The following is an 18,085-nucleotide window of genomic DNA, read 5'->3' as shown; positions in this document are numbered from 1 at the left end:
CAGGGAGTTGCAGAGAGTGATGAGGTCTCCCCTGAGCCTCCTCTTCTCCAGCCTCAACACCCCCAGCTCCCTCAGCCCTTCCTCACAGCACTTGTGCTGGATCCCTTCACAGCCTCCTTGCTCTTCTCTGGACCTGCTCCAGCACCTCAAGCTCCTTCCTGAGCTCAGGGGCCCAGAACTGGACACAGGACTCAAGCTGTGGCCTCCCCAGGGCTGAGCACAGGGGCAGAATCCCTTCCCTGGACCTGCTGGCCACACTGCTCCTGAGGATCCATCCCAAGTCAAGGGGTACAACAAGAAGTGCCAAGAATTTTTGTTACTAGATGCACAAAACCCTAGAGGTAGGTCCACGCCAACACCGTGAAATTCAAGTGAAGGATCCTGCAGCTGGATCTTTCCTGAAAAGAAGGATCCCAAAACCAGTTACAGGCTGAGTGGAGAACAGAGTGAGAACAACCCTGAGGAGAAAGACTTCCAGGTGCTGGGTGGTGAGAAGCTCAAGATGAGCCAGGAGTGAGCATACACATCATCAGCACGACCAGAAAGGGTGAAGGAGGGGATTGTCCCCCTCTGCTCTGCTCTGCTGAGACATCCCCTGCAGTGCTGGGTCCAGTTCTGGCGTCTCCAACACAAGAAGGACCTGGAGATGACGGAGTGAGACCAGAGACACCAAGGTGATGATCAGAGGGTTGGAGCAGCTCTGCTCTGGAGCCAGGCTGAGAGTTGGGGTTGCTCAGCCTGAAGAAAAGAAAACTCTGGGGAGACCTTAGAGCACTTTCCAGTGCCTGAAGGGGCTCCAGGAAAGCTGGGGAAGGAATTTTTCCAAGGGCATGGGGAGGTAGGATGAAGAGGAATGGTTCCAACCTGACTGGCCCAGCTTTTCCAGAAAAGTTGTGGATGTCCCATCATTCCTGGGAGTATTCAAGGAGTGATGGGATGGGACAACCTGGTCTAGTGAGAAGGTCCCTGCCCGTGGCAGCAGGGTTGGAATGAGACAATCTCTAAGGTCCCTTCCAACCCAAACCATCCCGTGATAATTAATATTTGTCACAACAGGAATATTACTTTTGAACACACTTAAGGAGTTTGGTAGTGACAGAAGCCTGGGCTTCCTCCTGCAACCACCACTACAGGAGCTGGCACCTCACCTCCTGGGTATGTACAATACTCACCACCTCCCAAATTATTGCCAGCTGCAAAGTGGAACCCAGTGCCCATCTGGGGATCAGAACCCTTTTGGGTAAAGCAATGTCCACCCACAAAACCCAGACTGACTCAAGGACCACTCACAGATGCCAGGCAGAGAGTACAGAAGTGAGGGGATGCACTCATACCTGGACAAAGTATTAATCTGGAAAGCCTGAGCCTTTAAGAATGAGTTACCTGGGCAGGGAAAGCACTTCTCACCTGTTTGTAAAGCCCTGTGTAAATTATCAGCCTAACACAAACAGGATTTCAAGCAAAAATACCAACAGAGCCACAGGGTTTTATTGCTTTAAATCCATCTCCAGTGGTTTACACTATGAACACTGAGCTTAATGGCTTCACTTAGGAGTCATAGCTGCTTAAGGTAAAGTGTAAATGGAGGTTGGTTTGGTTGGTTTGCCTTTTTTTTAATTGTTAATACAACTAAAGGCAGCCAAAGAAGTCTGGACACACTTTCATGCTTTGAGTTCAGCTGCCTTCAACCTCCTGCCACTTCACTGACCTCTTTCTAAAGCACCTTTGGCCAAATTGTACATTTTGTGTTTCTTATGAAATAGGATCCTCCAGCTGCAGTAGAGCTCTGGGCTGGTTCTGGGTTCAAAAGGCTCCAGTGAAAGCTGAATGCATGGTAAAAGTTAGAAAATGCCACAAGTCCATGACTGGGCACAGACATTTGTCTTGTGATGGACAAAAGGTCTATTTGGTGGTAAACAAGAAGGAAATTAAATGAGCAGCACAAGGAAATACCCTTGCTCTGATCTGATTTATACCTCTTTATTTCAACAAATTACTTCAGGGACATTAAACACTTCAGTGCTATCTTTGCTTCGTTAGAAGTTTAAGTTTACAACAAAACAGCACTTTTGAGGGGTTTATCTCTGGGTGAAATCCTGGAGACATGTATCCATCTCAAGATGGACCTCAATTAGCTCAGTCAAGATATGGCTCCAGTCACTTAGGTCCTTTAATACAGCATTACCAGCCACAAAAAAAGTAATAACCCCACTGAAACTGCACATTATTAATTTAAGGAGGCTGGCTGGTGGATCCTTACACTGACAGTCCCAGCCTTCCCCCAGTTCTACTCCACTGTCAATTGTTTATTTATTATTTACTATGTAGGCATCTCTGGGACAACTTAATACAGCAAAAAAAGTCTCTCATCTGATCCTTGCTAATGAATGTAATAAATAACTACAGTAAGCATCACAATCAATATTCTACTCTGCTTGCATCCTGGAGAACATGAGGTCTGTGGCCTGCAGTCCTGCTGGAGATGAAGGCTCTCCATGGGATCCAGAAATTTATTAGTGTTCAGTCAGAGCAGGTGGGCTCTGAGTGACCCAGAGGTGGGCTTGGGTGCCAGGGGACAACTGTAGTGTCTGGGTGGCTGGGGAGGAATCCTGCAGCTGATGGTTTCATGTTTCTGAGGAGATAAGAAAGAAGCAGAGGGTGCCTGCTGGCTTCTGCAAGCAAACCTCGAAAGCAACAGTAACAGTGTCAGTGCCCCGTGGGAAATGCAAGAGGAGGTTGCTTGGAAACCTGAAATGTGGTAAAAACAAAGAAGGGGCGAGAAGAGACATCAGAAGTTTGGAATTTTACAGATTTGTTCCCCTTTTGAGAAAATAAGGTATTTAAATGGGAAAGCACTACTCACTGCACAACAACAGGCTGGAGCAGCATGGAATTTGCCTTTCTCCCGGGCAGGATCATGAAAAGCTCTTGAGATGCTGAATTCAACTGCTTTTTCACTGCATTTCCTGCTCTTCCAGATGCAGAAGAATCCCAGACACGCTGTCCCTTGCTGAAGCAAAGTCCTCAATTCACCCACCAGCCCTCCATCTCCTTCCTGATCCACCCACACTGACAGCTCCAAGGCACAAGCCAAACCCCAGGATCCAGAAGCTGAAATCAGAAACCAGCTTTTCTTTTGAGAGCAGCTCTCACCTTTGAGATTAGTTATTACACCACTTGGTAGCCTCCCAGGAAGTATTCAGCCAACACTTCTAGCAACTCCCACGCTCCCTTCTTGCTGCTTGTCCTCTTCCAGGATTTTTTCTTCAAATCCAGCCACACAGTTGGGATCACAACCTGTTGCAGCTAAAGCAGTGGGGACCCAATTCTCACTAGACCCTACATCGAGTGCTCCAAAAGGCAGAAAACAAACAAAACAAAAAAAAGAAAGAAAGAAAAGCAGGAGAAGCTACAGCTTAATGAGTCAGCCAAGAATGCATCTCTGCTGCTGAACTATTCCTGGTTCCATGCCAAGGTGTAAAATCACCCCAGGTGCATCAGCAGGTGGGTCCCACGTGGGAGGCTGTGTCTGATCCTGAGGGGATATTAAAATGCCTCCAAATGTCTCCTGTTCTTAGAGCTGCCTTTCTCCCACCTCCTGAAAGGTGCTCAGCTCTCTCTGCAGCACCCAGTGAGAGCATGGGCATTTTTAAGGCAATCTCACCTGTGAAATCCTTCAGATTACAATGTATTTTACTGCAAAGAAAATACTGTATTCATGCTAAAAACTCCCAACAAAGAATCCTTTCTCTATGCATATTCCTGAAGCCCAAAACTCACACAATTTTGCATGTACAAACCCTAGAAACTTCAAAGATCTTCAGGTCTTTTCAGTAAAAGACATTCTAAACTGACATTACTCTCTTGATATGTCACCAGGAAAGCATCACAGAATTAAAGAATGGGTTGAGTTGGAAGGGACCTTAAAGCTCATCCAGTTCCAACCCCCTGCATGGGCAGGGACACCTCCCCCAGCCCAGGGTGCTCCAAGCCCCATCCAACCTGGGCTGAGACACTGCCAGGGATGGGGCAGCCACAGCTTCTCTGGGAAAGCTGTTCCAGTGCCTCATCACTCTCAAAGAATTTCTTCCTAATGTCCAACCTAAATCTCCCCTCTTCAAGTTTTAAGCCAGTGAAGAGCTTGGTCCTTCACATCAAAGAAGCTGGAAAACTGACTTTGCAAGATTCACCATCTTGCTCCACTCACAACTAAGAACCTCCACAATTAATCTATGGAAAGACACTTCTTGCATAGGAATTTTCTGCCCCTGCAAGACTCTCACCCCTCTATTTTCAGCTCTTCCAGGATAATTTACTGTCTCCAAAGCTCAAGTGACTGAGCGAGATCCTCACTGCACACATGAATTTGGATGTAAAGGAAACAACTCTAATTGTCTCATTCTTGTTTTCTGCAGGAGAACAGTTTCAAACCCTCAGAATTCATGCCCTGATGTGGGAATCTCCCTTAGCAAACCAGCAAAACAATGCCAAGTGCAGCAAAATTTTCTCAAAAGCACGGAAGAAAATTTTGCCCAACTTCAAAACCCCTCAGAGGACTCAAGTAGTCATTCATGGGCTATTAAACACACCTCACCTCCTGCTCAGGAGCTTTCTAAGCCACAAATGCCAGGTGACAGCAGAATAAACTGGAGGAAAACCACAATGCACCTCCCTGGATCCAACACCTTTGCTGAAGTCACTTGTGCTCTTCTCTGCTCATCATAAGCTGCACAGTGTTCTGGATTGAGATCTCTGAAAATACAAAATGCTTTGCTTGCACTTTCCTATGCTCCCAAAGAAGCTCTTTCAAGCATTGTGAACTGTTCTCAATAAGTGGTAGGGCTCAAAAAAAAAAAAAAAAAAAAAAGAAAGGTATTTTATGCTCAAATTGGAACTCTATTACAAACACCAAACACTGATGCTGCTTTGTGGTTTCTTCCTTTAACTCAGGTAGTTAGTACAGATCCCAGGGAGCTCTGCACAATAGCTGGTTGTACCTGTCACCCAGAGCTCTGACCCGTTCAGGACACAGAGTTAGTTCTGTAATTTACCAAAGGCACGATTGAACAAGTGCAGGACACCCCAGGAACAGCCCCCATCAAAGCCAAAGCAGGGGAAGAAAACCCCTCTGGCAAGTGGGGAAGGACAAGAGCAGCAAACAGCCTCATTTAGATAATCCCTCTGCTTTGACCCAAGGTTGAGACAACCTCATCAGATAACAGACCTCCTGAGGGAGGGGGAAAAAAGCCTGAGAGCATAAACTGACAAAAGCTGCCTGAATCCAGAGGTTTTAGATGTATCTAACTCATCTAACTCTTCCCACCTGCACGCCAACCCCATCGCTGTGCCCTGTGAAATGCAGGATGGGAGAAAGTGTCTGGAGCAAAAGAGCTGGGTAAAGAGCCTGATTTAAAGCAGGAATTTCTTTTTTTTCCCATTCTCCTCGTGTGATTAGGAAGAGTAAAACATATCCTTTAACGGGCAAACCAAGTTATTCCAGTGTTAGCACCAGGATCACTGAGCAAAGGATGCACGAGCAAATTTACTGTTTGGGATGGTGAATTTCCAGGGTTATTCCTTGCTCCTATGGATGTGCTGGTCTGAAAGCTCACAGAGTGCATCCCAAGGCTTGCAGGGAAAACAGCCTTAATTTGGCAGGCTTGTAAGTTGCATTTCTATTACAAACCTTCTCTTTTGTTGCTCTCTTCTCTGCTATTTCCTTGTTATTAGAAAGATGACCCTAAATGACTCCTCCTGCAACGAAACTTAACACCATCTTTAAGTTAAGTCACTAAGAACTCAGCCTCTGACACTTTTCAAAGCTCAGCTCCTGTAGAAGTTAACTGCCCATATTTTAGGGCCCAAAGCAGGAAGGTTGATTGCTGAAGACCCAAGACAGGATTAGGCAGGCAGGAAAAGTTGGGCTAGCAAGGCTCCATCCCTCTCCATCAAGCCCCTAAGAGTTTGAGGACTCCTTGGCTAAGAAACAATGGTGTTTGGTTTTAAATCCTTTGATTATCATTAATTTTAACCCATTATACCTGGCTGTCTGCTGGAGGAGCTGGGCTCAGATGTCCTACAGGGGCCTGGGAAGCTGTCAGGAATTGTCTCTGCATTTGAGGCAAATAAAGGGAAGGTGCCCAGGCTTGAAAAACTCAAAACTTTATGGGGGTCAATGGCTGGATGTAACCACAGTAGAAGATGCTTGAACAATGACCCAAAGTCTGCAGGGAACAAAGAAAATACTGGAATTTTAAAATTAAATAAAAATGTTGCTGTTCACTGGTTTCTGTCACTCAGTTCTATAAATACAGCAAGTGGCCCAACCCTGGAAATATTTGGTAAAAAGCAAACAAAGGACCACAGCAATTCAATGCACTGATTACACAGAAGCCCCAGGTTTGGGGACAGTTAAAAGTCCAAATAAAAATCACTTTTACCTACCTTAGCAGTATTGCTGAAGAAAACAGCAATCCCAAGCCAAATGCTGAATAACCTCCTACTGAAGGAAAATGGGTAAAAAACAGAACACAGAAGATGGACAATGCCAAGGGAGAAGGACAATGCCCATCTTGGGGCTCTTGACAGATATTGCAGAACTGTGCCTGTTGCACAAACATGAACACAAACCTGCAGTTAACACAGATTTAGTGTCTTACTGGAAGATTTCCTCTTGAAAAAGGGATTGGAAGAAGAATAAATTTCTTTAAAGGTGACTGCTCTTTAAGCCTGATCAGTAAAAATCACAGGGAAACTGCTCTTAAGAATGCAGACTTCTATTTTGAGTGACTAACAGATGTTCTCACTAAGGATTTAGGACAGGAAGAACACAAAGACAATGATAATGGCAGCCTAATGAAGTTCAGTATTCAGTTAACTCACATCACCAATTAATACTACACACAGCAGAAAATGCTACTGAGGCAAGAACCTTTCGTTGATCCTAAGGGTCCATGAGGTCTCAGAGGAGACCTCATCACTCTCTACAACTCCCTGAAAGGAGGTTGGAGCCAGGGGGGGGTTGGGCTCTTTTCCCAGGCAACTCTCAGCAAGACAAGAGGGCACAAGAGGTCTCAAGTTGTGCCAGGGGAGGTTTAGGTTGGACATTAGAAAGAATTTCTTTCTGGAGAGGGTGATCAGGCATTGGAATGGGCTGCCCAGGGAAGGGGTGGATTCTCCATCCCTGGAGATATTTCAAAAGAGCCTGGATGTGGCACTCAGTGCCATGGGCTGGGAACCACGGGGGGAGTGGATCAAGGGCTGGACTTGGTGATCTCTGAGGTCCCTTCCAACCCAGCCAATTCTATGATTCTATGTTAGGAAAAATATCCACGTGTATTTTAAGTCTTAAAGAGGGAAGAGTAGGAATGGTGGTAGAGGGCTGTGGTCCTTTCTGAGGGGTCACTTCACACTTTATGAGGAGCCAGAGCAGCACACACTAACTCAGCACTGCATCCCCACCAGGACCATTGCACTGATTACAACTCAGTTCTTCCAGCAGTCCCGAGGAATCAACAGCTTTCTGTTCAACTGATCCCAATATTCCATGTGGGAAATTAAGGAATTCAACTTCCTGATGCTCCTAACTGAGGAGCATCCTCATTCATCAATTCCTATGTGAAATACTTGAGCAGTTCCATAAAAACAGTACAATTTCATCTTTCCTCTCCATTCCCCCGTAAGAGCCAACAAGAGATGTGACCTTCCCAGTATTTTTGGACACCTCTGTTAGGAGTGCTGGTTTACAAATCCCCTAATCCCCTGAAAAAAAGGAGAAAATAACCCAGTCACAGGCAGAGAAGTCAGAGAAGCATCAGAAATTCAACTTAAAGCCTTGCATTCAAACTCCCTGCTGCAGTTCCGTAGCTGTAGGAGCTTCTTTTGTCTCTGAGAACACAGTTAAATACCAACCAGAAAAATATAAGGGATGGAAATAATGTGCACTCACTGTTAAAAAATTGGTCACTTCTCAGGAGCCCACAAAAAGCTGGTTCCTGGCTAAAGGAGCAGCAGGGAATTACGGTGAGATCTGTGTGTTCAAACAGAAAATCCTGTGGTTCAGTCCACAGGCAGAGCTTGATCACAAGGAAAAATAATGAGACTTTAACAAAGCTTTAATTGTGAAACAAGCCATACCAGTGGAAAAAAAAAAAAATAAACAAAACAAACAATGCTTTTATAAATGGCATTACTAAACTGCAGAGCAATAAAACAAAGACTGGAAAAAATTAAAAAGGACTATGCACAAATGGTAATAAAGCATCAATGAATGTGTTCTGAAGCATACTGATGGATTGCTCAGGTAAATGCTAGCTTACCCCAGCAGAGTTTTACTACTAAAAAAGAAGTGTTTAATCTTAGTTTTTGCTCTCCTGGATTTCAGGAAGGAAAATATTACCTTTAATTTGGGTTTCTCTTATGAGAACATGTGGGGGTTTTCAGCCCACCCCTGCAGACTCTCCTGGACATTCTGAGACATGGGGAGGTATCAGAAAGGACCAAGCAGTAAGAGCATCCCTACAGGGTTCATTTGTCTCCTGTGTTCATTACCTGACCAGCAGATTTCAAACTGGTGTTTGCATCCCCATCAAGGAAGCCACAGAGATTTTAAAGCAGCTGAGGAATTGTTTAAATCATTTGGACTTTGGGATGCCAAGGTTTTCTCACAAAGAAAAGTGTAGCCCATCAACCATCATTTTTTTTGCAAAATTGTAAATGACACCTGAAGTCCCTCTACTGAAGGATGATTAAGTTGAAAATCCACAATTACTTCTAATGTTAACAACTGATAGGTTTTTAACTCCCAACATACAGGAGCTCAGATGTGATATTACTGGGAGCTTTTAGAAGCCAATCAATAACTATTAAAGCTGGATCCCATCAACTTCCACCAGGTATTAGCCACTTTCTCAATATTTCAAGTATTCAGTTTATTCTTAGACACAGTTAAAGTAGTAAAATGAAGTGGTCTCATCCTGACGCTGCCATAAATATGAGATTAAATATAGAACAAATTTATTACTCCCTGAAGTCCTGCCGAGTGTCCTGATTTTGCTGTACCCACAACAGTTTACTTTGATGTTTCATTATCCCAGATCTGAAGCTCCCAGCTGAAAAGCAAAGCTTGTGCTGGTTCAAAGACTGAACCCAGCCATGCTGGGAACTGAGTAGACACCAAATCCAACCTCCAGGTCAAGCTGATCTGGATCTGCCCAGGGAGGGGGTGGATTCTCCATCCCTGGAGGTTTTTAAGAAGAGCCTGGATGTGGCACTGAGTGCCATGGGCTGGGAACCACGGGGGGAATGGATCAAGGGTTGGATTTGGTGATCCCAGAGGTCCTTTCCAACCCAGATGATTCTGTGATTGCCCTCTGACAGCCACCAGGTCCCTCTTCAAGCAAGTGCCACTGTGTGTGTGACACATCATGGCACCCCAGGAGCACCCTCAGGCTGCAAGAGGAAGGAGCCTGCAGGAGATGACTCTTCCCAACACCCAGATTTGAAGGGAATGGAACAATCAAACCATTTTTCAACCACTAAAGGCTCCTGGGAGTTTTGAAGTAAACCAGCACATCACTCAGCTTGCTTGGGAAGAATCATAGAATCATAGAATTGGCTGGGTTGGAAGGGACCTCAGAGATCATCAAGTCCAACCCTTGATCCACTACTGCTGCAAACACTGGGTGCCCAAATGAAGACCAGGTGAGGATGGGTGAGCCATGGTTCTGGCTCTCTGCCTCTTCTGCTCTCCCAGGATGGTCCCAGCTTAACCCCACCAGGTCCTCACTGCAGAGCAAAGAATGCTGAAGCAAGCTGTGGGAGCAATGAACCACATCCTCCCCTCTCAGCATCTGAGCTAAATGGGTTCACAGGGACACGAGCCTTTGGGTCTCAGCTACATGGACATGCCCAGATCCTCCTCTTTTCTCCACTGCTCACCTGGATTTCACCCTGAAGCATTAAAACCAAAGTGACCCATGGAGTACAAACCTCCCAAACCACTGAGGGCCTGGGGAGTCATCGGTGCACGCTGCTCCAAATTATTTCCCCTCCTAATTAATATTCATAAATGAATCACAATATTGTGCCTTCAATCAGCCATCACACACCACCCACGTGAGATGAAAGGACATCTACACCAAATAAGCAGTTTATTGGATCAAAAGTCCCCTTTAGAGGGGAAGACAGCTGTTGCAAGAGTGGAAACCTGATAGCATCCCATGGTGGGTGTACACATGGAGAAAATCAGAAAAAATCAGAAAATATCAGAAAATCTCCCTCTGCAAACCAGAGATTCAGCACAGGGGATGAACAATGCAACGATTATGCTAATTTATCTGCATTTTTTTGCCAGCTTGGGGCTTGAGATGGAGGTAGGAACTTCATGTCTGAGAAGTGACACATTTTGTGTCACTGAAAGTGGCTACTTCAAAAAAAAAACTCGGTCAACAATGAAGGGAGATTTAGGTCGGACATTAGGAAAAAATTCTTTCCTGAGAGGGTGCTGAGCCCCTGGCCCAGGTTTCCCAGAGAAGCTGTGGCTGCCCCATCCCTGGCAGTGTCTCAGCCCAGGTTGGATGGGGCTTGGAGCACCCTGGGCTGGGGGAGGTGTCCCTGCCCATGCAGAGGGGTTGGAACTGGATGAGCTTTAAGGTCCCTTCCAACCCAAACCCTTCTATGATCTATGACTCTCTGATGACACCCAATTCAGGGTTAACCCCCCATCCCTATTTGCCAGCACCACTCCCCAGTCAGTCTCAAACAGCACTGGGAGAAGACCTTGCCCTTCACCTATTGCTATTCACAAAAAGCCCTGCAAAGTGCTTTTTCTTATCCACCTTCCCAAGCTGAGCCCAAGTGGCAGAACACAAGGATCTCCTCTGCCCTCAGACAACATGCCCTGGGGATAACAGACTGGCTGCAGCTGCCAAGGACTGGCCCTGTGTGAGCAATAAATTCATTAAAAAGACATCTGACAAAAACCACATCAAGCCCACGTACGGTGACTGCAAGGATTAAATCCCTGAGCCTGCATTCCCTTCTCCACCAGATGGGAAAACTCCTCTTTCCCAGTGAGAGTGACAAGATGGTTAAAAAGAGCAGAGTAATGTTTCTTGCCCACCACTTCCCAGAGCTGTTCTGCTCCCCAGCCACGACAGACTGAAATAGCTGCCCAAGAAAAAATGTATTTACACCCATTGCCAGAAAGGGGAAGTATAAATATTTCCAAAGCTTTATGAAGGCTAGTACTTACAGTCATGCTTTGAAAGGGAAAGAATAAAGCAAAATATTCAATTAGAAAAAATTACTATAATTGCAGGTTCTATTTTATCCCTCCATTAAAGCAATAAAGTGCCTCGAAATATTGCTGAGCTGGGATACAGAGCTACTTAACATCTTAATATACATCTGGGTGGGAGGGGTGTTAATTTAATTTAGATCTTCATGAGGGTCTTCTCTCCTCTCTGGACCTTATTGCCTCCCCCTACACTTCTTAAAATATTCCTGGATAGAACTGCAAGCTTCTCCTCCACACCAAGGGATGCACCCCCAGAGCTGAGGCTGGACATAAATTCTGACAACTCCAGAGGCCAAGAGGACAGCAAGTACCTGGAGGCACAACTCCACACATGCACATCCCTGGTTACAGTGTTTGCCTGCACCTGAAAGCTCTGCTGTCTGAATTTTTTTATTTTCTCTTTTATTTCACTACAGGAAAATGTCTGATTTCGGCTCCCCAAACATCAAACAAAATCCTCTTGGAAATGTAAACTCCTAGCACCTTGCTCTAACAGCACAGTAATCCCAGGAGAAGGGATTGGCTACTGAAAGAAGGAACCACTGAGGATGGAAGGTGAGGATCTTACTCCCAGCCCTGGTTCTCACCATGCTTTCTCCACCACTACACTGCTACAAGCCACAGTTTGCTCAATATAACCTCGTTCTTCCCTGAGACAGAAGATAAGTGAATCTTATTTTAGGGAGCCCTTCATCCTTTTAATTAAACAAATTAATATCACTTCTCCGTATCTCATAGCCTCTATTATCTTTTGTGAACTCCTACAATTCTGTTGTAAAGATATATTGAAAAAGCACTAATTGAGATAATCTCTGGAATTCAAGAGTTGCTATATTTGTAGCCACATTTTAAAACTCTTTTCCCTTTGTTTCTGGAATGCCTCCCATCCTTCCTCCCATGCCAGACTGTTTACATTATTTAAATGCCTTCTGCTTATGCCACTCTTTACAATTTTTACTTCAACAACATCGGCCTCCGTTGCTCTTTTTTTTCAGTGGCTTAGACATAACTGGGATGAATTCCAATCCCAAACTCAAAATCACTCCTGGTGCTTTACTGCTGTCTTCTGTGTTGGGTACATCAGACAACACATTGCTGCCAGCCCTGTCATCCAGGACTGCCTAGGTGGGGGGAGAGAAACCAAGAGTTAAACTGTTCTTTCACAATAAAAACCAGGGAAATGGTGATTTTTCCCAGACATTGGAATTCTCTGCCAACTCAAGGAGATATCTGTCATCCTCCTGACTTTAACAGACAAGCCTGATCCACCCCACTGAAAGGATGGAGGAACCCATGGCTCCTTTTTGTTTTCAGAGAGCTGTGAAATCCATTCTGGAAGCAGGAGCTGCTCCATTGCTGCCCCAAAGAAAACCCCACCAAGTGAGACCCTGGAGCTGAAGGAAGCTCCAGCAGCCAACCACCCATCTCAGTGGCTTGAGTTTGATTTGCTTTATCCTCAGGTTTAATTAGAAAGGTGATAAAGGCAACTCCAGATGCCAGAGCCTTTTGCATAGTGGCTCCTGAAGAGTTTTTAATGAGTTCTGCCAAATTGGTGGGGGGTTTACAGTGAATTTGTCCTGCATCAAAATGACCTGGAAAGGTGGGAAAGGTGATTACAACCCAACAGCCTACTGAGTATTTATTTGGGATGCAAAAATCCTCAACACCTTTGGCAGCAGGGAAACTGAACCATTCTAACTTGCAACTGAGCAGGCAGAATGGAGCAGAGGAAGAAGAGGTCCTTGTGATAAAGGCCCTGGGCCTGAATACAGGAGGTTTCAGCAAAGCTGCCAATTCTGCAAAAAGATCTTTTGTGCAGCTGAAGTCACTTAAGGACAGACAGTGAATATTTCATAGGTGAACCTGAGCTTTCTCAGAAGAAAGGAGACGTGAGGAGAAGCACAGTCTCCAGGTCCTGTTCTACTTTTGGGGACACATTTTAAGATTACCTTTCACTCGATTTCTTTTTTTTCCTGTCTTTTGGACAAGAGGGCTGCTAGTTCAGCAAGGGCTTTCAGACAGGGATGGGAGGAATAACTCACCCATTTATACTGAAATAACACAAGCAGACACAGACAGGTGCCACCCAAACACGTGTGTGCTTTAAATGGAGTGCTCAGTCCATGGGTCAGATTTACCCAAGGGCAAACAAACATCAGCTCCTGAGACTTCCTGAGCAACACAAAGGTGGCTCCTGTGCTCCAGAAGATACACAGAATGAAAAGCAGGTTGAAACTGGGAATACAGGGTGGGAGAGGCTCAAGGATGATGAGAGGGGAGGAACATCTCCTTGATGAGGAAAGGCTGAGGGAGCTGGGGCTCTGCAGCTTGGACAGGAGGAGAATGAGGGGTGAGCTCATTAATGTTCATAAATATGTAAAGGGTGAATGTCAGGAGGATGCAGCCAGGATCTTCTCTGTGATGTCCAACGATAGGACAAGGGGCAATGGGTACAAGCTGGAGCATAGGAGGTTCCACACAAATGTAAGGGAAAACTTTTTTACTGTGAGGGTGAGGGAGCCCTGGCCCAGGCTGCCCAGGAAGGTTTTGGAGTCTCCTTCTCTGGAGACATTCAAAGCCTGGCTGTGTTCCTATGTGACCTCCTGGAGGTGACCCTGCTCTGCAGTTGGACTCGATGATCTTTAGAGGTCCTTTCCAACCCTTACCTTTCTGTGATTCTGTGAGCAATACAAACTCCCAGAGTGAAGGGAAAAAAAAGATAAAAATAACAATCCAGCCACGGGGAGCTGCAGTGGGCTGCTACCAGCTATCCTAGGACACAGCCAAGTGCTCAATCCCACAAGCCAGGAGTTCATCAGAGCATCCTTGACACTGTGGGCTCCAGGGGTCTCCAAGGACATGGGACGTGCCTGTTGGTCTGCCCTGCAGAGGCTGTGCTGTTCTGCTCTGCTCCACAGGGTTAGCAACACAAGCTGTTCCTCCTACTGCCAGACTGCTGCTCGGTTTCAAGATTTTCTAAAGATCCTTCTTCTCCCCAGGAAAGTGCTTTAGGTGCTTTTCCCGTTTTCTTGGGACCAGTTTGGAAAAGTGCCCTAAAGCAGTCACAGCAGACTAGGGCACCAGTCTGGATCCCAGCACGTGAGAGGAAGGCAGGTCAATGAAGTGACAATATTTGGCACATGTGCTTACACCTTTAATTACAATTTAATTTTATCTCTAGCTATAGCAAAGCATTACTCTGATTCACATTTCCTCCTGCCTAAAAGCTTTCAGGTGTTAAAACACTGGCTTATACTACCATGGATTTTCATGGCAGTGAGGTGCCAAAAATCATCAGAATTCAAGGGAAATAAAGCAAAATGAAAGTAGAAGTTCTGGGAAAGATCCAGGCTTCTCCACAAGCTCACCTTCATTCCCCAAGGAAAACTACACATTTGACATCCAGTTTCTGTTCCCTGCAGTCTCAAGACAGCAAAAGCAGCTCTCCTCCAAAGAGATGCTTTATCATCATCAGTTCTACCTCCATCCTTTTCATTAAAGGAAATGCTCCCTGAATAACATACATTTGTCCTGAGAGGAGAACCACTGCAAGGAATAAAGCAGCTGAAAGCAAAATGGAAGTGTCTAGAAAAGGTGGAAAATTGAGAGCTTATAATTTTAACATGCAAAAAAAAAAAAAAAGGTGAGCCACCTCTCTTCCTTCCCTTGGCACCCTTCCTGTCCTCCACCAGGAAAGGAACTTTCAGGTTGCCACTGGCATTAGAGATAGAGAACCTGGAAAAAAGGAAAAGGAAAAAAAAAACAACCCATGACTATCTTTCCTGGAGTTCAGCATGAAGCCTGAGCAACTGAAAAGGGGTGTTCTGGGAACAGCCCATGCAGGCAGCAGCACTCAGGAAAGTGGCCTGCAACCCAACTCCAAGCCTTCCCTTGTAGTTTCTGGATTCCTGGAGATGGCCTCTCCAAAATACCTATCACTGGTGTCCTCACCCTGAAACCATGGAAACTTTCTGTTGGTTTCCATAAAAACAGAGTCAGGTTACCAAAGCATTTCTGCTTCCCTTTCCTCCCTTCTACATAATATGGAGGAGAGGTCCTGATGTCACTGCAGAACCACCTTACCTACAGGTCACATCATGACCACAAGGGTGTTCCTCAACAGCATCTCCATATCCAAGAGGACATCAAACTCCAGATTCTCCTCCAAATCCCCCTCACCCACACACCCAAGCCCTGCTGTTGCTGCAGAAACACCAAATTGCATGGCAAGGCGAGTTCCTACCAGGTGAAGGCAGCACATTATCTCTCCCCAAAAAAAAGGTTTGGTGAAAACTCTGCCCTCCCAAGGCTGGCAGAGCAGATCAGCTTCAACATCTGTGGTTTGACCCCCTCTAGTGGGTACCACTCAACAAGACACAGAGCCTCCCCACCACCCTGCACCCAATGGAAAGACCCTACTCAAGTGATGAAGCCTTTTTCCATCTTTATTACCATGATTACTTGGCTGAGGGAGCTGGGGGTGTTGAGGCTGGAGAAGAGGAGGCTCAGGGGAGACCTCATCACTCTCTACAACTCCCTGAAAGGAGGTTGGAGCCAGGGGGGGGTTGGGCTCTTTTCCCAGGCAACTCTCAGCAAGACAAGAGGGCACAAGAGGTCTCAAGTTGTGCCAGGGGAGGTTTAGGTTGGACATTAGAAAGAATTTCTTTCTGGAGAGGGTGATCAGGCATTGGAATGGGCTGCCCAGGGAGGGGGTGGATTCTCCATCCCTGGAGATATTTCAAAAGAGCCTGGATGTGGCACTCAGTGCCATGGGCTGGGAACCACGGGGGGAGTGGATCAAGGGTTGGACTTGATGACCTCTGAGGTCCCTTCCAACCCAGCCAATTCTATGATTCTATGACCTATTTGCCTCCCATTTCAGGCTCACCATCTTTTGGACCTCTCCACCCACAGCCCAGTACTTTTTTAGATCCTGTAGAAAAGGCTCAGAAATGGAAGAAGAATGGGTAAAGATTTTGGAAGGGAGAACCCACCACGCTGGAAAAATAAAAGTTACACCCCAGATTTTCTAGGGAGAACATATTCATCATCTATCCCAGAATGTCTTCCCTCTGCCAACTTGTCAAAAGCTGACAAAACTCCATACTATAAAAGCAAGCTGTTAAAACTTGGCTAAAGGGTAAAACTTAGCTGCCAGACAAGCTAACCAGAAACTGCTGAAAAAAATATTCCAGTGTGCCAAGGCAGGCAGTAAATTCCCAGAAAGGCTCTACAGAGCTGAACATCCCAAATGAAGACAACGAGGCAGTATTAGGGCAGCAGCTTCTTGTTCACCTGTCAGTTGACAAGCAGATGTCTCCAATTCCAAGGGACTTGGGCAGACAGCTCAAGAGTTGGAGCTGCCTGGAGATGTGAACTGTCTGAAGTATCATGCATCTAACTCACAGTTTATCCCAGAGGATAATATTTCAGGAGAGCCTAAACCCACACATTGCACAGTCAGTAAATACCACGTATTCCATTTAAAACCATTGATTCATCCTTCCACTTCCAGGCATGCCAAAAGATGAACAACTCCTAGGTTTGGGCTTTCCACTAATAAACATGATGTCAAGTCTTTGCCTAAATATTAGGAATATTTCTTTTAATTACACACACCCCCACAGTGTTTTTAATGTCAAACCAGTGAAAGGGTTGCTCTGGTTGGTTGTTTTGGGTTTTTTTACTGAATGTTTTTCTTCTAAATATATATTTCAATCAGTTTTGAAAACAAAACTCACAAATGTATTACATTCAAGTCCTTAACTTACTATTACTGACAGTTTAACAGACACACAGCAATTTTCAGCATTCACTTTAGCTCAAACTCCACATACTGTTAATCCAATGGAATCCAATAATGTTTTCTTTAGCAGCATGTTGCAAAGCAAAGGGTTCTAGGACAGCAATCATGACCCACTAACCCACTTACACCAGAGGTTAAAGCAAGGTACATCAACCACCCAAGTTTCAACTCTTAATTCTCATTCATACAAGTGGAAGTTTTCCTATCTTGGACAGTTGTACAAATCAAAAAGATGTCTCTTGAATTTAAACAGCTGAATGGCTTCAGCAAAAGCAACAGCCCTGGCAAGCTCTGATGACTGACCTGCCTTCAGCCTATTTCCAGCAAAACCACAAGGCTGCAACATCCCTCCTCAATGAAAAGCTCCTTCTGCAGCTCACAGTGCACCAGCTCGACAGCCAGCAGAATCCCAGAAAAGATCCCAACTGGCATCTTTTACTTTTTGGGCAGTCTGGTTGGATTGTTGAAGTCTTCACGAAAATCAATGAGATTTGAAATGAAAGGTGAAAATTGTAAATTGATAAAAGTAAAAACCACCAGACCCGAGCTTTATCAGTGAAAATGCCATTGATGATATATTACTTCAAGCAAGGATTAAAAATAAATGTATATATATCCACATACAACATATATTCATATATAATCTATATAAGACATGTGTTTTTACAATGTGTATGTATACTTTCTTTCCAGCAGCTACCATGGGTAGGCAGTATTAACGTAGCCTTTGGTTCTCAGCTGAACAAAAAACAACCAGAAAAAAAAATGGGAACATCTTTAAGCCCCCCTCAGTACTTCCACAGAACCCCTCCAGCATCCCTGCCTGGTCACGATTCACTCTCAGAGTAGGACAACCAAGGGCAGAAGGAAAAAAAAAACTCCCAGGCTGCTCAAAAAAAACCCAAGATACTTCTTCCACAAGCCTGACAAAATGAAGAGACAATCTTGCTGAAGTAAGAGACTGACACATGTTTATATTC

The 18,085-nt window shown here is 45.2% G+C and overlaps 1 protein-coding gene and 1 long non-coding RNA gene across 2 annotated transcripts in view; both read right to left on the bottom strand.

The window, feature by feature from the left end:
* Positions 1-18,085, bottom strand: part of XKR6 (XK related 6) — a 213,969-nt gene that overhangs the window by 190,664 nt on the left and 5,220 nt on the right. The window lies entirely within an intron of this gene.
* On the bottom strand, positions 1,970-4,023 carry LOC139795342 (uncharacterized). The gene is made up of 2 exons (XR_011725454.1): positions 3,154-4,023; positions 1,970-2,748 (listed from the first exon to the last, which is right to left on the bottom strand). It is a non-coding gene; the product is annotated as an uncharacterized lncRNA (long non-coding RNA).

The sequence above is a fragment of the Heliangelus exortis genome, chromosome 3 (assembly GCF_036169615.1).
Source record: "Heliangelus exortis chromosome 3, bHelExo1.hap1, whole genome shotgun sequence".
Taxonomy (NCBI): Eukaryota; Metazoa; Chordata; class Aves; order Apodiformes; family Trochilidae; genus Heliangelus; species Heliangelus exortis.
This window is presented reverse-complemented; position numbering and strand designations above follow the sequence as displayed.